This window comes from Micrasema longulum, unplaced genomic scaffold, assembly GCF_059751315.1.
Source record: "Micrasema longulum isolate JH-2025_06_02 unplaced genomic scaffold, ASM5975131v1 h1tg000136l, whole genome shotgun sequence".
NCBI classification, from domain to species: domain Eukaryota; kingdom Metazoa; phylum Arthropoda; class Insecta; order Trichoptera; family Brachycentridae; genus Micrasema; species Micrasema longulum.
This window is the reverse complement of record NW_028277342.1, coordinates 498,382-518,571: the sequence shown is the minus strand read 5'-3', so window position 1 is coordinate 518,571 and position 20,190 is coordinate 498,382. Positions and strand designations below refer to the sequence as shown.

General features: G+C 32.0%; 1 protein-coding gene across 2 annotated transcripts in view; it reads right to left on the bottom strand.

Annotated features, from left to right (window-relative positions):
* The window catches only part of LOC148284270 (dystrophin-like), a 404,658-nt gene that overhangs the window by 378,188 nt on the left and 6,280 nt on the right, over positions 1-20,190 (bottom strand). The gene's annotated exons all lie outside the window — the stretch shown is intronic.

Genomic DNA, 20,190 nt, shown 5'->3' with positions numbered 1-20,190 from the left:
TTACAATTTTTATATATCGTATTATCAGCCCTACGTTTTTATAAAGTTTCGTGTTTCTGAAATAACTCCGCGTGTGACGTCAGAGGTTCTCTTCCGCTTATTTTTGATCAGCACGGCAAGCAAACCGGAAATCTTCCATAACTCTCTTATCATTGTTTGATCCGTATGAACCAGTGACGTCGTTTAAAGTAGTCAGTTTTTATTAAAACGTTTTTTGATATTTTTTTCGTACATTTTCACGAAACTTTGCCGTACAATTATTTAATGCTCCATTTTTTACCGCGCGCAAGAAAACGTTTATTGTAATTAATTTCCCGTAGGGCTTAAGTTACTCATTGTCAATGAAATCATTAAGATCTTTTGGTGGAAAGGTGTTGCGAAAAATGTTATAAAGAGTGAAAGAGGTTGAAAGTTTATTTATTTTAGAAATCATGCAGTCTTTTTAACAAAATTGAGGTACAGGAAAACAATTCAAAAAAGTAAAACCAATTACAGATTTCACATTGGTTTAATTTGAATACAGAAGGAGAGGGGGACAAAATTCAATACTAAAAAAAATAATATTTAAAAATCAAATAAAAAGTACATAAAAAGAAGAAGAAATGGAATAGTTCCAACTCTACCTTCCTCCTTTCTCTCTCTGCTTCCATGAACATTTGTATTTATTACTAAAAAAAATTCACAACCAACAATAATTCAATAGATACAGGTGTATGTAAAAGTTAAAAATTAAGCAGGAGATACATTTAAAATGTCTCCAACAGATCTGATAAAACAGTAGTATTTACAGAGTAATATGTCGATGTCACTAAAACTTTCACTATCGGTAGTATGTATTCTTCAAAGAGTGCTATTCTTCATAAAAATAAAATTAGTCTGTGAGTTTGGAATATCGAAAAGTACAGAATGACGTGTTCTACGGACAGCGACTCGATATGAATTGCTTCTAACAATTGCTGAGCTATCTATTAGATTATGAACAATTTTATAGAGAATGCTGATATCCAATATGATACGCCGAGTTGCGAGATTCTAAATTTTATAAAAATTAGCGGACTCAGTCCTACTTGAAAACGTAACATTATTTTAAAAATCCAAATTCCAAATTGGAGAACCAAACTCTAAGATGCTACGAAAAACATTTAATCTGGAAAGCAAAGAATCGTTTTTTTCACAATGCGTTGTTTTGCGCAACCATCAAATTGTAAAATTAGGTAAACCCGTGTAGTCAGAAATACGTGGTATATAAGCAAACCTATTTCAAACCGGTTTAATTTTACCGTGAGCGTTTGTTCAAGTGAAGATGATCCAAATAATTTAAGCATCTAAATTCATCCAACTGATACGATAGAGAGCCGAGACCAGCTTCCCTTTAAATGTAAGATTTTATCACACAATGTTTTGATTATATCCAGTTATTATTTAGACTTTGATGTATTATCCTGTGCGAGAGTAGGACCGAAAATGAGGAAGTTCAGTGCTACGCGAAATTTAATACCAAAAATGTTTTCTTACCGCGGTAAAAATTAGACCATTTAATTGAATGGAGAAATTTCTATCAAATGCACGAAAAAAATAAGCATAATGATTTTAATAAAAATTATCTACTTTAAGTGACGTCACGAGTCACAAGTTTTTCTAAATCAGTCAATGGTAATGTTGTGATAGATTTTCGGTTTCCGGGAAGCCAACCCTCCAATCGGATCAACTCACTGAAGGGACTAGTGACGTCACGCGCGGAGTAATTTAAAAAATCATGGCGATGAAAATGCGATACATAAAAATATAATTTACTGCTTTAAAATTTCCTTTCTAAAAGATTATTTTGAAAATTTGGGAATAAATTATGATCGGACGAGAGACGAGACCAGGTCTGAACAGTAGGCAGGTGGTTTATTGTTTGAAAGCCACATTTATAAAGAGTTTGCACGGGCAACTATGTTACATTTACCATTCTGCCTGTTTAAACATCCATATTTATATGTACGAATGATTCAGTCAGACAAATCTCATTAGCATCAATGATGAAAATGAATTGAAGAAATTTGGATGTTTAAACATCGGCAGAATCATGAACTGGAAAAGTGACTAATGGCTGATCACGTTATGCCCTGTAAAAATATTAACTTCCATGTTGCTTTATTTTAAACATTCTCCATCTCTGTTTGAATAAAGTTACCGGAAATATCACATACTACGAATACCGATAAAACTATATGAAATGGATTTACAGTAAATAATTGTATTTTCAAAATCAATATGGAATTGTGGAGAAATGTTTTCATACATAAATAAAAAAAATAATTTGATAAAAATACGTTGCTAGAAAAATGCGACGTGTTTGGCCTTGGTTGTTGTGACGTCAAGATTCGTGATAATGTTCTAAACTAATTTCGATGGCCAGGAACAAATAAACAAATAAACATAAATCAACATAACGATGACGTATTAGGGGCGTGGCCAATGGAATGACCGTTTTTGGGGAAATCTAAAATAACAAATTTAAAAATATCTTTTATGCTTCTAATAATTAGCAAAAAAATTTTTTTTACTGGACAGTATTTCATAGACCTATATTACTTTAAAAATTAAGAAGAAAAAATCGTGGTATTTCCCTATATGATGTTTACTAGTAACCAGCCTAGCGTAAAATACAGCAGTGCCTAACATTTAACACCCAAATAGCGTCAGCGGAATACATTTTAATGGACTATGATTTCCTCTCTAAAGTTCACATTTTCATGCAGATATGGTTTGTAATATGGACACAGCTATGAGCACTGATGCATAGGACTTTGGTCGCCGGAATAAATAATTCACCACTGTTCACACAGCGCAGCGCGGAAGCGATAAATGAAAAAGATCTTCGCAATGATAACAGGACAATTAGGAAGAGAATTCTAGTGTTCGAAACATTGGCGAATCATTTTCAAAGGCAAGTATTCATAAAAGTCAGTTAGAACATAAAGTCTGTTCATTATTACAAAAATTCCGAAATAAACAAACTAGCCGCGTAAGATTCAACAGAGAATCTCATATTTCACACAAATTGTAAACGGCACGGTAAAATTGTAGTTGATTGACATTTATTAGATTTATTTTTCATTCTTTTTTTGTAAAACTCTATAGTTAATGATTTCAATAAAAATATCAATAAAAACACCTGAGATATATTTTTAAAAAAAAATATTAGTGTTTTAATAATTTACCCAAATATTTCAATTTTGGTGACCATTTTCAACGAGTTGTAAATAATTCACTACAGCTTGCCCACCACATATCACACGTAGCATCTGAGGACATGTCTCCTTGGCGGTGCTCACATACACGGAAAATTTGCTAGTTGTCCAACGAGAAAAGCTGCTCGAAGGAGCTCTCTGTAATCTGGTAGCTTCAGAATCTACGTGCCAAACGAAAATAATCCAAGTAAGAGGGATGTGAATTCGTCACTGACTGATTGAATTGTTTGAACATGATCAATTCGCCGAAATGATTACAAAACTTTTTAGAAGCTTTGAAATTATTTTGGGAAGCCACCAGATCTGTATATCTGACAGGAACTATAACAGGGGCACGGATAATAGCGAGAAGTTCTATTCGTTAATTATAGAGAGGGGAAAGGGGACAAGACCACAGGATGTGTTCACTGTAAATAACTCACTATCGAAACCTCGGACCTCTGACCCGTGAGTCCACAACAAAAAAGATTTTAATGTTAATTTATCAAAATCATTATTTAAATTTAGCGCGTACCCTCGGGTAAAAATCCTACAAAAAGGTAATCGACTGGAGATTAGTAGGCCTCATGGTGTACTGGTTATCGCGTTTGTCAGGCATTCAATAAATAAATAATTATAAAACAATAAATGTCGATCCACCGTATTGTATTTTATCATGTCGTGTAGATTTTTGCCGTGATGTGAAATAGGCCAATCATGCGAGCTCGTGGTTTGCACGTGCACAGCGGTCCAGTCTCCTCAAGATGTCCCTCACCTGTTGAGACATTGCCCTTTTTTTATCTTTCAAAGACAACAGCTAGAGGCGCGATGCAGAAGCCTGGGTGAAGATCTTTGCGGTATCCCATCAGTGATGGGTAATAAAGAACTTACACGAGAGGCAGTATCATACATGATCAATACAGTGCAGGCGATTGGTAAAATAAACCAAAGTAGGGAACGAATTGCCGAACACTCTTCTAGTGGAACGGAAGGCCGTTTGACAACTGTCAACAGGCCGGCTTCTCCTGAAAAGTTTTAAGTGGTTTCCTCTCCACATGAGCAAATGCTGAGAAGTACCTGATTGGCCCACATTAGAACATCCTTCCTGATTCTAACAGTTTAGCTAAAATAATGTAATACAATAGCAGAAAAATTCTCTTTTTGAAATATAAACCTTGTATATTATAAGCAAGGTAAAAAATAATGCAACTACCATATAAACAAAAATATTTAAAAAACACATCTGACGCTTTTTTAGCCTACCAAGGTAAAAAATAATGCAACTACCATTTAAAAAATATTTAAAAAAACACATCCGACCCTTTTTTTAGCCTACCTACTGAACACATTTGACACTTTTTTAACCTGCCTAACGTAACATATCAAAAACTTTTACTTACCTAACGTAACACATTTGACACTTTATTACCTTACAATATTTGAGTTTGTCCAAATGTTCGTAGACAAAAGACTGGAATTTACCCCCTCGGGAGTCATTAAGATTCACAACAATAAAGGTTTCAGCTCTTTAACTTCACTAAAATCAACAAATGGAAGAATTGAAGAAATACGGATGTTCAAACATAGGAAAAAATGGTGAATGTTACACAGTGTGTAAAGTGGCCTCTTAAACCAGCCAATGACAGGTAATAAGCCCTGTAAATGCCTAGACTTCCATATTCCCTTATTTAAGGTATTCTCCATCCCTGTTGTAATTTGTTAATCTTTATTACCTTACCTAACGTAACATTTCGGACTTTTATTATCAAAACTATTGTCCTTAAAATAAAGCTTGATTAGAATGACTGCTGTTAAACTGATTTCATTAGTGATGGGAAATTACTGATCACTGATCAAATCGATTTTATCAGTTATTTCATGCAATCATGAAACTCCGTTTCCGAAAATTGATATAAAAAACGCAAAAACAAGCCTGTTGTAGTGTGTTTAACACAATTATTCACCGAAAAATGAGACATTTATACTATTTTCATGAACAACATCAAATGAATTATTTTTTTATTCGATCAATTTACATTGATAAATTTGTCCCATCTCTAACGTTTTAGCAAAATGATGTAACCTTGTAAGAACGTCGTTAATAATTAGATTTAGTTTAGTTTATTTGAGTTTTAAAGCTGATTATATATATTAATGTTGATTTATGTTTCAAGCATTGTATTAAAAAAAATAATTAACACGCCAGAGACAAATGATTTTTCGTGTTTCAATATAAATAACTCCTTTGACGTTACTACAAAGTTATGTCGTCACTTTTTCTGACAACTGGCATTCTAATCATGTTACATTTTAAGGACTATAGTGTAAGATTTCCGATGTAATCGTTTAAATTTCCGACATGAGTTTTATTCTAACCAAACCTAACATTTTGAGCGTATTTTTACAGGGCTCATCATCAAACATTTAATGTGTCAAAAACATTTTAAATTGTAATGCATTCGCATTTTAAAATATTATTCGTTTTGATAGGACGATTTTTCCCACGCACCTTTAAAATGTTTTTCATTTAATACACTAATTTTTCACACATGTTAAAAAAACTTATGTGTGTATTTTACCGAACAATTTGGCCATATTCGTTAGAAATCGTATTTAACAGTAACAACACGAGTGTTTAAAATGCAGTTCTTACGTAATGCGTTGAAGTTCTAAAATAATTTACATCGTTGTTATTTTTAGAGGTTAAGTAGACAGGCGAGATTAGTTAAAAATTACGTCAGAGGAATAATGAAAGTGTAAGCTTATGGGGACAGAGAAATAAATTACAACTATGCCTTTTAAACTATAGTGCAGATGGTATGCAGTTGCATCACGATGATCACACGCCGTGTTTATAAAATCTTTCAGTAATGGCATTCCATTCTTTTAATTTTAGTGAAATTCATCACACCATCGTTCCCTTTCCGCGCCTAATGGTGCATATAGTACTGCATTGGTACTCCAATCGCAGCGTATCTTGATCATTTTTGTTACATGAAGGTAAGATGATCAGTTTTACGCTTCAGGTACTAGTCCAGGGACTATGAAATATTCTAGTGTGAAAACACCCATTTAAATAAATATTTTACATCAACCATGTCGGGAATCGAACCCGAGACCTCTGGCATGGCAGGCTAACGCGCTGACCATTACACCACGAGGCCGACAAAGTGAAATTACTGCTTGATAATGTTTTAGTGAAATCGTATTATTTCATTGAATCTTCCCCCGTTACGCTCCCAGTGATGCATGAGGCGAGTGTCTCGGACCCACGGCTCAAGGGTTCGTGGTTCGAATCAAACTCTACCCCAACTTGATTCCCGTGTTCTAATAGTGAGTTATTTACAACTCATTTAAAATAAAACACTTTGTAAGTTTTACCACATAAGAGTTATATTATAATATTATAACACAACAAGTTTCAGGTATTTTACTTATCATCAGGTGTAAATATTAACTAAACTAAAATATATACACATATTAGTACTCAGGTACTGATAGTGATAGTATAATAATGAATAACGTATGATGTGATGAGGGGTGGTAATTCAGAATACCTGAAACTAGTTATGTTATAATATATTTAACTCTTATGTGGTAAAAATTACAAAGTGTTTCACTTTAACTCGTTGAAAATGGCCTCAAAATGAAATATTTGGGTAAATCGTTAGAACGCAAGTATTTATTTTTTATTTTAAAAAATTTATATATTTGCCAATCCGTAATATTTTGCTTTTATTTGCTGTTTAAGCCTTTTTGTGATATGATTAGAGATTTTATTGAAATAATAATTTAAACAAACAAGTATTTTATTATTATAATATAATTTTTAATTATGATTTATCAAACCCAACAGCTTAGATTTTTCAAATATTAATTAATTATTCGTAACCCTCCTTTTTTATTTACTTATTATTTACAATTCTTCCTTTTTCTCTTCCTTCCCCGTTTTCCCATTCACTCCTAGCGAACTGTAAATGCGTTTTAATTTTTGTGAAACCCGTAATTACTCGTGTTATTTTGTATTAATATGACTGTTGGTTTCATCAAACTAAATAAATAAAATAGAAGGGTCGTCAAAATTATATGGGTAGATGGAGTCCAAAATGAAGACAAGATGAGTAGGAAGTAAGAAGAAAAAGAAATAAATCCGAAAGTTGCAGTATTTTGGACTCATCATAAGACGCCCTGATAAATATAAGATCCTACACCTCATTATACAAGATGAAATTGCGAGCAGAAATAATTATAGTTAACATGATCACAGACGTTCGATAACGGACTTGGACCTAGTTATCTTTTTCAATTTTTTTTTAAAGGAATAACCCGCTAAGCCTTTATTTTTTAGGCTTGTTGGCAGGTGGGATAGAGAGGATATGGAAGTAGGTAATGAAAAATACACCACAACACCCAGACCAACTGAGAAAAATATATTCCTTGGATTTTTTTCTTGCAACTGGCGGGAATCGAACCCGTGACGTCAGTTTTACAGTTGGCCGTCTAACCAACTGCGCCACGGCGCCTGTCTTATGAGAAGAAGAAAAAATGAATGTTATATTAAAGCAATTAGTAATGAGAAAATGTTTAAAAAGGCTATAAAAAAATGGATAGTGGAGCTAGGTAAAAGTAAAATGGATTGTCTCATTCGCCCATACCAATGCTGAATCAACTGCTCCACAACTGTATAGCTTATGTTAGGTTTTTGTTAGTTTCATTGTGTGTTTTGTAATATAAATAATATAGATATACAATATGTACATAAATACCTTGTTTTTAGAACTGAATATTTGTTAATTATGTTTGTTTTTTAAGTTAATCAAATGTAATTTTAAAAAACTAAATTGTTAAGTGTCCTCGGCACGGGAAACCCCAGTGAGGTCACATTATTTTTATTATTAATTATAGTTTGTAAGCGAAAAATATGAATAAATAAATAAATATGTGTAATTTTATACTTTTAAATTTATTGAATAAATCGTGTTCTTATTATGTTTTATACAAAATAGGTATTTTCATTTTTTAGTTAAAATAACATTAAATTATTTCACGACATCTTCATGAGTGCATTTCTGTGCCTGATTTATTCTCCAAAACTAAATAAATTGATACATAGGTACATAATTCAGAACATATTATGCAATCATTGCTCACTCTTGATTCCTTATAAATAGACACTCGAATAAGTAACAACATACTGACGAAATAAAAAAATCTAGGTACTTGACATTAAAATTTATTACATGCAAAATGACATCATCAGAAGAGCATTAAATGGTAATCCTAATCCAAGGTTTCTACAATGAGTTTCTAATTTTCTATGCCTACGAATATATTAAGGTTTCTGAATTCGTCTGTGTCCAGGAGGATTAAGAATACAGTTCTGCTTCATAAATAGAACCAGAATCTTGGACGAGTATTTTTGACTCGTTGGTTACTCTCAGATAAAAATCATGAAAAGGGGAAAGGGTGGTTTTCACATTAATATTTCGATAGTTCCCCGAATTAGATCTGAGGCGTTAGACTAGCTTACCCATTACATACCGCACACCGCATCTGAGGACATAAGTCTCCTTGGCGGTGCCCACATACACGGAAAATTTGCTCGTTGTCAAACGAGAAAAGCTGCCGGAAGGAGCTCTCTGAAATCTGGTAGCCTTAGCATCTTTGTGCTGAAAGAAAGTAATCCAGAAGTACATAATATGTACTTCATTGGATTGAGAAGAGAGGGAAGTGAATTCTTCACTGACTGGGATTAAATTGATTGGACATGATCAATTCGCCGAAATGATTACAAAACTTTTTAAAAGCCTTGAGAAAAAAAAGCCTGAATTCCAGTCATCCGGATTACCAAATATCAGAATCGTTATCAGGAAATAAAAAATAAAGGGGATGTTAAAATAACAAATAAAAAGGGGGCGCTGGCGGCCGGCGCGTTTTTTCGTCAAAGCAATTAACTTTACTGGACACGTTAAATTGTTTAACTCATAAAAGGCTGTGCTACAAAGTTCCTTTACATACAGCGATGTAACATCGTGTTACCACAAGCAAAAGACAGAATATTTTATTTATTTAAACACTTTATTTACATATACAGTTTAGATACAGTTTAGATGCATAAGGCAATTTTTTCCCACCTACCCAAATATTTTATATTATTTATTTAAAACATTATATATTTAAATCATAGAGTTAAGAGTAGTCTAGAAACCGCATACGCACATCTAACAGAAGGTGACTAAACTACTCATAAATGAGAATATCCGTAAATAGAAAAATATCCGTTTTATGTCAAATAAAATTTGTTTTATATTGTAAGTTTAAAGTTCATTAATTAAATTACTCTTATTAAATGACCATTTATTTATCTACTATGTTGTGTCAATCAATATTTCCGCGTGCACAATAAAATTTTAGAGAAATTAACAGATTGCTTTTGTTTATTATATTAAATATATGTTAAACTGTGTTTTTTTTTCAAAATAAATAAAATAATTTAGGCCTTTTATGGCGAAATAAATCATAAATACACCGGTCATATAACCAGCGTGTACTCCCGCTTACTGCCAATAACCCACTGATTGAACGAATTTCTACTTTTGTTTTGCCTCTTTCACACAAACACCGGCCACAGAAAAGGGTCTCTGTCTTATTTGTTATAAGTTCTTTTCTCGTGATCTGATATAAGTATAAACAGTAAAACAGATTTATTGCGGTATCGCGTCACTTTCATTAGTATAAATATTAGACGCATAGTAAGGAAAAATATTTTTTTAATTGAAAATCGTTATACAAGTATTACTTTCCAAATCCGATTAGAAAATGTCCATTTGCAGATTACAAAAAATACAACTTCATCATTTAAATAAACAAGATAAATATATCAAGTCTTGTATCCTATGAGTAGGATTAAGGCTGTTGAGGGTTGGTTGGAGCTCCTACCCCAGTGAGAGATTGACAGAGAAGACACGATATTGCTGTTTGTTTTTTTTTTATTACATGGCGAATAAATAATGAATTATGTCGCACGAGTGTTACGTCGATGATGGGTTGAAGAGACTGCACTTGAACTACATGCTGGAACTGTGTGACGTCATCGAGCTGGACTGACTGATTGAACTGAACTTGTTGGGCTGACTGACTGGCGTTGCGTCCTGTGGTCTCTTTATAGACCACGTTCCTTTTTAGTTCATTTCATGGTAGGGACGATGTGAATGTACCTACTGCAGAACGATGCTCTCGATTTATGTGCAATACTGTTGCATTATAATGTTGTATTGAATTCTATAGATAATGATGACATTGTCATCGATTGTGGACCATGAACCCTACATATGCAGACTCGTGTTACACTTACACTACAGCCGCACAAAAGTTAAGTAAGATTTGATAACGGCTAGCAATTATTCATCCAGATAATTAGAGTTTTACTGGACTGTGTTTATAACCACAAAATTGGTAATTTTGTGTTTCGTTTTCTTTAAATTGATGTATTAATTATTATAATGAATCAGAGTGTTTCTTTGATTGCGTTATAAATTTGCATTAAAAAATATTTGTTTTGCGTGGAATTTGCGGCATTTTAACAATGTTTACACTCTTTTTGTTAAATGTTTTATTTAACTGCATTCAAATTGAAACAGATGTTTTGCGTAAAAAAATAAACATTTTAAGAATTGCATAATTTAGGTAATTATGTCACAATACCGCATATTTGAGATTCAAGCATGTACGAACGTTTGGAAAAGTGAACATAATATATGAAGAAAGAATAATTTAAAATTTTTAACCTTAATATAAATAAAAATATGTTTTTTGTTATTATTAGAATATAAGATAATTTTTAATTAGAAGTTCAGTATTTTTTTTAACGTTTTTTTATTTGTTAATAGACTATTAAACTAAGCCAAAACTTTTATTTAAATTTTTTAATGTATCGTATTGTTAGCGGTATGATTTTTTCTTTTGTTTTTCTGAAATTACTCCGGGTGTGACGTTTCAAGTTCTCTTTCGCTTCTTTTCGATCAGTTCTATCGATTGGTCCGTTGATGGTAAGTAAAGCGGAAATCTTCCGCGGCTTTCTTATAATTGGTCGATTCATATAAACTAGTGACGTCGTTCAAAGTAATACGTTATTATTAGAATATTATTTTTTTTTCGTTCATTTTTAAAAGACTTTGCCTAACAATTTAATGATCTAATTTATACCACGCGTAAAAAATCATTTTTTGTACCCAATTTCCCGCAGGGTTGAAATTCCTCATTGTACGGAGAATTTTTTTTGAAAACGGATGAAAAAAAATTGTTTCAATAAAAATAAACTAATTTTGAAACGTAACAGGCGCATATAAACGCCTATTAACAATTATCAATACATTATACTGTTGACATAGATTTACGGTTTCGACGGGTACGGGGTTCTACTTTTAAATATCAGGAAAACGCATCACTTAAACTCGTAACATCGTGACAATTTCAAAATTACAAAACTTTAAAAAATCATACAGATTACAACTTTTTTTGGGTTAACTTGAAACTTCCGCATACATTTTTGACGTTGACGCTTACGAATATATCATTTACCCCATAATTATTTATTTAAATGATGAAAATAAGTTTGTATATGTATGTATTCTAGGCAAGTAGATATAATATACGAGTATGTACTTTCTTATATCGAAGAGTATTTGTTTTGAGTCAGGTTCTCGGTCATCTGGTTTGTGGGACGAATGACAAATACGGTTAAAAAATGTGGAAACTATTCAATGAGGCTATTATGATTGTGAATTGAATCTTCGTGTGTTTGTGGAGTAGGCTGTGGACTGAGAATGGAACTATCTTGTTCTATTACAAGAATTCTATGTACATAAAACTCTTTTCGTCGTAGAATTAATTTTATTTACGATACACAAATACCAAAATCAGAAAAATATCTCAATGCCCACTTACTCTAACAAGCATAGCACACATTTTAACGTGAAATTAATAAATGACATTTAATTAAGTATTGACTTGTATTTAGTTTTAAATTAAAATACTTGGCTTTCTTACACGAATTTATTTCACCAATTAGCGCTTTTATCCTCTAACGGGTGTAAGTTATCAGTTGAGGTCAGGTCGAAATTTCTAAAAAAAGTTTTACATGTTGAAGAGGGTGAATCCGCTAGTTAGTTAAATAAATCACCATAATAGGGAAATATCACATTTTTAAAGTAATTAAAAGTCTATAAAATACTGTCCAGTGAAAAAATATTTTTTGCTCATTATTAATAGCATAAAAAATACCTTTAAATATGTAATTTTGAATTCCCGCTAAAACGATCATTCCATTGGCTACGCCCCTAATACGTCACGATTCATGTTTATTTGTTCCTGGCCATTGAAATTTGGGTAGAACAATAACACGAATCTTGACGTCACAACACTCAAAGCCAAAAACGGCGCATTTTCTAGCAACGTATATTTATTAAATTTCTTTTTTACATTTAAGTATAAAACATCTCTCTACAATATGCATATTGATTTTGAAAATACGATTAATTATTTTAAACGCATTTCATCTATTTTTATCGGTATTCGTAGTATGTGATATTTCCCTATAGTAGAACAACGACGCTATCGACGCAATTTTCTTCAACTTTATATAAGAGCAATTTAATTGTTTTTTGACACTTCATGTCACAACTTGATTATATAGTATATCAATTGATTTGATTCGGTTATACATATGTATATATTTATAAAATTTTAAACCTAGAAGACTAATCCTCTATGCAACCTTTTCAAGATCAAATATGAAAGAAAGTCAATGTCGCATTTTTCGCACATTCGTCGTTGTTCTACGATCACGACGAAATAGTAGTAAGGGAAAAGTAAGAATTTTATTTATTAATTGATGAAGTAAGAACTTCGTTTTTTTGGGATATTTATCTATATCGAGGAGGAAAATGCTCAATTGCTTATGTACCATAAAGCCGATTTGCGGAGTCAATAAAAGTTTTTTTTTCTTGAAAAATTAACACATTAATTCCAAAGAAATGCAGATAACACTAGTGTAATATAAAAATATCAAGGCTTTGTGCTTTTAATAACAATGTAATGCACTATTTTTTTAAATATAATGACGCGGCTTATAGTGAGAAAATAGTGAGATAAAGTCAAAATCCGTGTTGAGTCGAGAAAGGAAAAAAATAACTTATTACACTAGTAAAATTATGTTAGATATGAATCCTTTGATTTTACGAACGTCGGGCAAAAGGATTTTTGATGAAAACACCAAAATGGACGTCTAATATCCATCGATGTCAGTTCATACGAAGCAGCTTAAATTTTTACTGTCGTTGTAATATTACCGTCAGTAATTATATTAAAATGTCAGTCCAGTGTTTTTTATCTGTCGGCATTCGGTATAAAGCAGTCACAGTATGAACCTTCAAAGCCGTGCTATAAAAGCGTAAGAATAAACCACCTGTGCAACAGGTAAACTAAACTAAACAAACATTATACGTGCCTCTTTCCTACTGCACTTTTCCTAAGGGACGAATGAGATAGACAATTGTGTTGTAGTATGAGAAAAATTAGGTACTACATCATACGCCAGACGTGGGTAAATTGGGTTCCGAGAGCCGCATGAGGCTCTTCGTTGGGTTGTGCAGCTCCCAATGTATTTTGATAAAAATATAAATAATTATTTAACTATAAATATTTAATAAAACAAAATCTTAAAATTGTATTATGTATAAAGGTTTGAAAATGTATGAAGAGATGCCTTAATGTATGAGGAATGAAAATAGCTCGAATGAATTTAAAAATAAATGTTATCTGTACTGTAAAATGATGTCAATAGATATGTTAGTAAAATAAGTGTAAATATTAGTTTATCGACTATGTATTGTATATTGTAATTTGTAAGTTGGCATAAGCCAACTTAAGAATTCGCAACAGAAAACGATCATTTAAGCCAATCTTCTTCTAATAATTCATTTATAAACTGGGTCACAAATATAAATGTCAATGATTTCTTTTCCCGATAAACTTTTCATTTGCTTACGTAATTTTTCTTAATTGAATTATCTACTTAAGTTATTTTTTTTGTCTCTGGATCTTTTTTGTAATTATTATTTCTTATTCTCTTATTTTCCAAAAAAATCTATGTATTAAAATATATATATATATATATATACATGCAGGTGTTCTTTAAACCCTGTCACATCCGAAACCACGATGATCAGTACGGACAAGAAGATATATTAGCATATTAAAAAAATATTTAGAACAAAGAAAAATTTTAAAAGTAAAATATTTGAAAAAACAAATGGTTGCTTACTTCTGCAGGGGAGAAGCGAGGGAGCGGTTGTCGGGGTATCAGTCTCCCCCCTTCCCCCCTCGTTTCTCCCCGCAGAAATAAGCAACTATTTGCTTTTTTGACATTTTGTTTTTTATTTTTTTTATATTTAAAAAAAAAAATATTTTTCAATTTATTTTAATGTTTCAATATGCCTTCTTGCTCATACTGATCATCGTGGTTTTGGATGTGACAGGGTTTAATGAACACCCTGTATATATATATAAATATACTTTTATATATATATATATATATGTCTTTATTTCACTTTTCGCAATAGATTTTATAATATATTCTACCCACGCACAGGCCATGCCTATTTGGGATGTTTATGTTTTAATAAATATGATTTACATACATGTTACAAGTAATGTACTAAAATGTAAACAAAAAAAATTAAAATAAATAAATCATACTTGTATTTTCATGAGTTTCCCGTTCTAAAGACTAAAATTCTATTTTCAAAAATAATAACGTACAATGTACCCCGTTTTATAAAAATAAATACCTGCATACTTTTCGGTAATGTTTATGGAATTACGATGTAACAAATTTTACACCTAAATTTTCGAGATTTACCTAAAAGTGAAAAACAACATTTTAAAAATATTTTATTTTAATTCAACAAGACTAGTATCAATAATTATTAATATTCACTTATTGCTTATTCTATTGTTGCATCTATTTCATTTTATTTACTCTCGCGAACGTTTTGAAACTTTAGAGGACATGCGGTGCAAGACAATTTTGAATAATAAGGTATTTGAACTTTGCCAAGCTAAAATCGACGTTTCGATATTATATAGTCATAATTACTATCATAAAAAACTATTTTTTTTAAAAAAGCGATAGGGACACGTTAATGGTAAATATTTATAAAATGTAAAAATCATTTCTCTAGTGCCATAATCCAGGGAGAAAATATGAAAAACGTTTGTATGAAAAAAATTAAGACTGCGTTTTCTCTAAAATGATAAAACAACACATTTTATTTGATCGGTTGGTTAGTAGAAATTGTCGGTTGGCAAAAAGTCATCCGGATTGTCATAATAAAATAAAATAAGAAAGAAAAAATAAAGAAAATGTTATAATGACACATAAACAGGGTAAACGAGTTTCTTCGTCAAAGCAAAGTGATTATTTTTACTGTATTATTTCAAAAGTAATAAAAAAAATAATCATAGAATAAATTTAGTAAAATAAATTTCAAAACATTGCCTTAATTTAATGTTTACTCCAAATATCTAGATTTCTGCACATCCGAATAACGTCTGTCACTCATTAATCCTTATATTTTTGTGTGTATTTTTTATATCTTCTTCCTTTTCAATTCAATTCCATTTGAATTCATTTCAATTAATTTCAATTAATTTATTTAAAATAATATATACATTACAGGCTCAAAATTTAGGACGTATATATTATAAAAAGACAAAAAATACATAAAGAGACTCTTGTCAAAATAGTAGGAGAATCCTGCTCCAGAAATTCCCTTCGGATACATGGGACAGATCAACATCCAGAGCGATGTTGTTCAGCATAGTGGTAGCCCTTACAACAGGCATAATCTTCGGCAGGTTAGTCCTGTATATCGGAATATGAAACAATCTATGTTGACGCTGTCTTAGGTAATTATCAGAAACATGCAAACCAATGCTCATCATAATCTTAAAATTATCGATCATACCGCGCAACAATTGATAAAAATGTGTAGTCAAATACACATTTCTTATAGTCTCTAAACCGTTGTAGCCAAGTATACCCTGGAGAAACTCATTCGGGTAGAGCCGAGGATAATACCCGCACTCTCTCATGTAGAGATATCTCAAAACTTCTTTTGGATTTTCTCTATCATAAGAGAGTACTTCAGTTCATGTGGCCCCCAAATCATCGAGTCACCCTCGAGTCTTCTTCGCACCGAGGAGATATATTAGATATATCCGCTTGGAGAAGACGAAATTCGTCAGAAGTTGTTACCTTTAAGTCATCCGCAAACAACAGAAAACGCGAGTTCAAAATTACATTTTTATATTATTAATGAAAATTGAGAACAATGGACCCAGGTAAGAGTCTTGCGGGACTCTCGAGAAAGTATGGAAAGACTCTGACGCAAATAGATTCCACATTCGCTCCTAAGTGGAGCATGTAGACATCACCAATTGCCTCCAGGAGATCCTATCGCCGCCAAAATTAAAGCACCTTATACCTAATAATTTTCTCAATCACTTACTCTCAAAACTAAGATGTTTAGTGTTTTGAGCTTTAGTAAGGTGCCAAGATTCGCACCCATATAGGAGTACTGGCACTATACAATAGTTGAACAATAATCAGCATTTTGTTTTGACCGAGTATAACCTAAAATTCCGGACAACACGGATCATGTTAAAAGTTGCTCTAGCAATTCCTAGGCGGGTTGCGAGCTCTTCGTGCATGCTTCCATCCTCAGTTATGTGAACTCCCAAGTATTTAAAGCTGTCAACTTTCTCAATCCTCTATCCATTATTATAGAGAGGCTGATCAGGGCCAGGACAGGATTAGTTGCACATAACCTGAGTCTGACGAGTTGAGTTTTCCTGCAGTTAGTTGACTGACCGCATTTTTTTACTTTATAATATCGTAACAAAGATTTGAATACGTAAATAAATTAAAATTTTGTATTTAATACTTCGTGGAAACGTGACTATAGTTGTTATTATTAATATATAATATTCGAAAATCCAGAATTTGGCTCTCGTTGACTTCATGAATGCCCACCCCTGTTACGAGTACGTGCAGTGAGCGTCCTGAGCGTTTTCAGTCCTCAGTTTTCAGCTAATACAAGCGCGGTCGTATTTCCTTTGGCGTTATCAAATGTTTGCGCAGAGAAAAACAAACACAATTATAAAATAAAATGATATAACGCGGCATTGTGAACCGTTTATTGTATCCCAGAAGAAAAGTGTCCACAGCAATTATGATAGAGACCTAATATTTTTATTATGAGAGCGAGTAAGTTAAGAATCTAAAATTGGTAGCATCCAAAAAATATTTAAGAGATGACAAATATACACTACCACGGAATTGACTTATTACTTCTATTAACACATTATTTTTAATAGGCACAATTATAAATAGTAAGAAATATAAAATGTTGATAATATTGATGTTTTTTGTTGATATTTCTTGATACAACTCCATAGTTAATGATTATGATAAAATTATAAATAAAATTACCCATGAAACTTCTTGGTTTAGTTTTACTTTTTATTATTTTGACAAGTTATTATTTTAATAATAATAATAATAAATATTGACAATTTTCATAGCGCCGTTTTCGTGAATAATCACTTCAAGGGCGCTGTACATTATACTTAATTCTATTAGCTTACTCTTAATTACTATTCACTTACACACTAATTTTATAAATTACCCATACACATATGTATTATGTTTGTATTCCTTTTAAGCAGTAGCACTTTTCATATCAGGAAACGATTTCACAAATAAATGGGTTTTTTTTTTTTTTCTAAAAAGCGATTCTGTTGCACAATTTCGTAGTTCTGAAGGTAAGGCATTCCACGCCAAAGGTCCGGCTATTGCAAAAGCTCTATCACCAAATTTGGAACTCTGGTTGCGTAATTGGGGTAGTATCACCTTCCCTACAGCAGAACAGGAGGCTGAGCGGAGAGTGAGGCGCCTATCTGCCAACTCATCCGGAATGCAGAGTTCCTTAAGGTATTGAGGAGCCGTGTTATGCATTGTTTTATACATTAACCAACACAGCTTATACTCAACCCTTTCAGAAAAATGTAGCCAGTACAGACTTTAAAGCAACTGTGTAATATGATCGTACTTTGATACACCAAAGATCAGCCTAGCAGCTGCATTCAGAATCGACTGCAATCGTTCCATTTTATATTTAGGGAGGCCAGCATATATTCCATTGCAGTAATCGACTCGTGATAGGTACAACAAATGCGTTCACTAAGAGACGGGCCGCCTCATTAGGTAGATGTTTTCGAATACACTTAATTTGCCTTAGCTGGTAAAAACATGCGCTGACTGTCTTGCTGATTTGTCTTTCAAGCGAAAGTTCAGCGTCAATATGAACGCCTAAAAGCTTGACATTAGGAATAATAGAAGGTCCAGTGTTTAAAGAGGAATATGTTAACATATGTTGCCTTCTTGGTGTTGCAACCCAAAGGTTTTCTGTCTTTGATGGATTAAGGATAAGTCGATTTTCAGCCATCCAGTCACCTATCTTACCTATACACTGAGTGATGGCTAATTGTAAATTGTCTTTATCCATCGGCTTGCAGAAAAAGTATATTTGGGTATCATCAGCATAACAATGAGCCCATAACCCGCACGATTTTATTATTATTATTATTATGTTTTTGTACAAAGAAATTGGCTTGCTCACAGTAAAGCAACAAATAAAAAATAATGTAGCAATTTTCATACATTAAATAATTAAGGGGATGAATAAAATAAAAACAATAATAAAATTTAGCCAACAATGTCATACATATGAAACAAGGGATAAAAAAAAGATAATATTAACAGTGAGGAGAAAAACAGAATCTCAAAACTCATTGTACAAGGAATTGAAGCTGTACAATGAGCTACCTGATGAAAAAAAGGAAATAGAAAAATCGAAATATTTCATATTAATTTTAAAAAATATGTTGAGAAATTTTGATAAAAAATTGTAATGTCAAGTTTATATTAGTTCTTAAGATGTTATGAACTAACTTAATAAAACATAAATAAATAAATAGTACAGGGCTAGTATTCTTAATTATCTCTACCCCTCAGAGTGTAGTTAATTTGGGGATTTTTATTTTTTGCATGCGACTACACTTTGCTTCGTATATGGATGGTTAAACGTCAAATATTACAAACACAAGAAACCAAACAGGTGATTTTCATTTAGAATATTATTACGACACTGAAAACTTGAATTGATCAAACCGTATTAAAAATAAAAATCCCCTAATTAACCACTCTCTAGGGGGTAGAGAAGATTTAGAATACCACCCCAGATTTTTGATGATGATTGTGATATGACGCTTTATTTCTTAATTTGATTATTTGTGCATAGTAAATTATATGTCATAATAATATTAATCTAAAAATCCTATTCCAATTGGGTGTACATTGTAACAGGCGTCAATTAACTTCGTAATTTTAGAAAAGGTTATCAGTAAAACGTTTTAGTGTCATATTACAGAGATATATACATAAATATTATCCAATACTAACAGTCTGTTAAAATTTATCGATACGCTATTTCTCGCTAATGCATTCGATAAGAGAGAGACCTTTAATTTTTTTTTAATGTTTTACACATCAAATTTCGACGATAGCCAATTTGATAGCACATTAATTTAATTAACACACAAAGTTCATTACTTCTCTGTCATTTTATTTATGTTTGTCTTTATTTTTATACCGATTTGCGTTTTCGTGATTATATAAAAACAGTTAAGTTAAAGGGATTATTTATAAACAGCAAATAACTATGCCAGGGCCTCGATTATGATGGAAAGATAAGAACGTCATACCTTAACCATGACGATATAGTTGAAGGTAAATTCTCTCGAACCACTTAACTACCCATAAATGAGTAGTTTTACGTTTTGACCATTA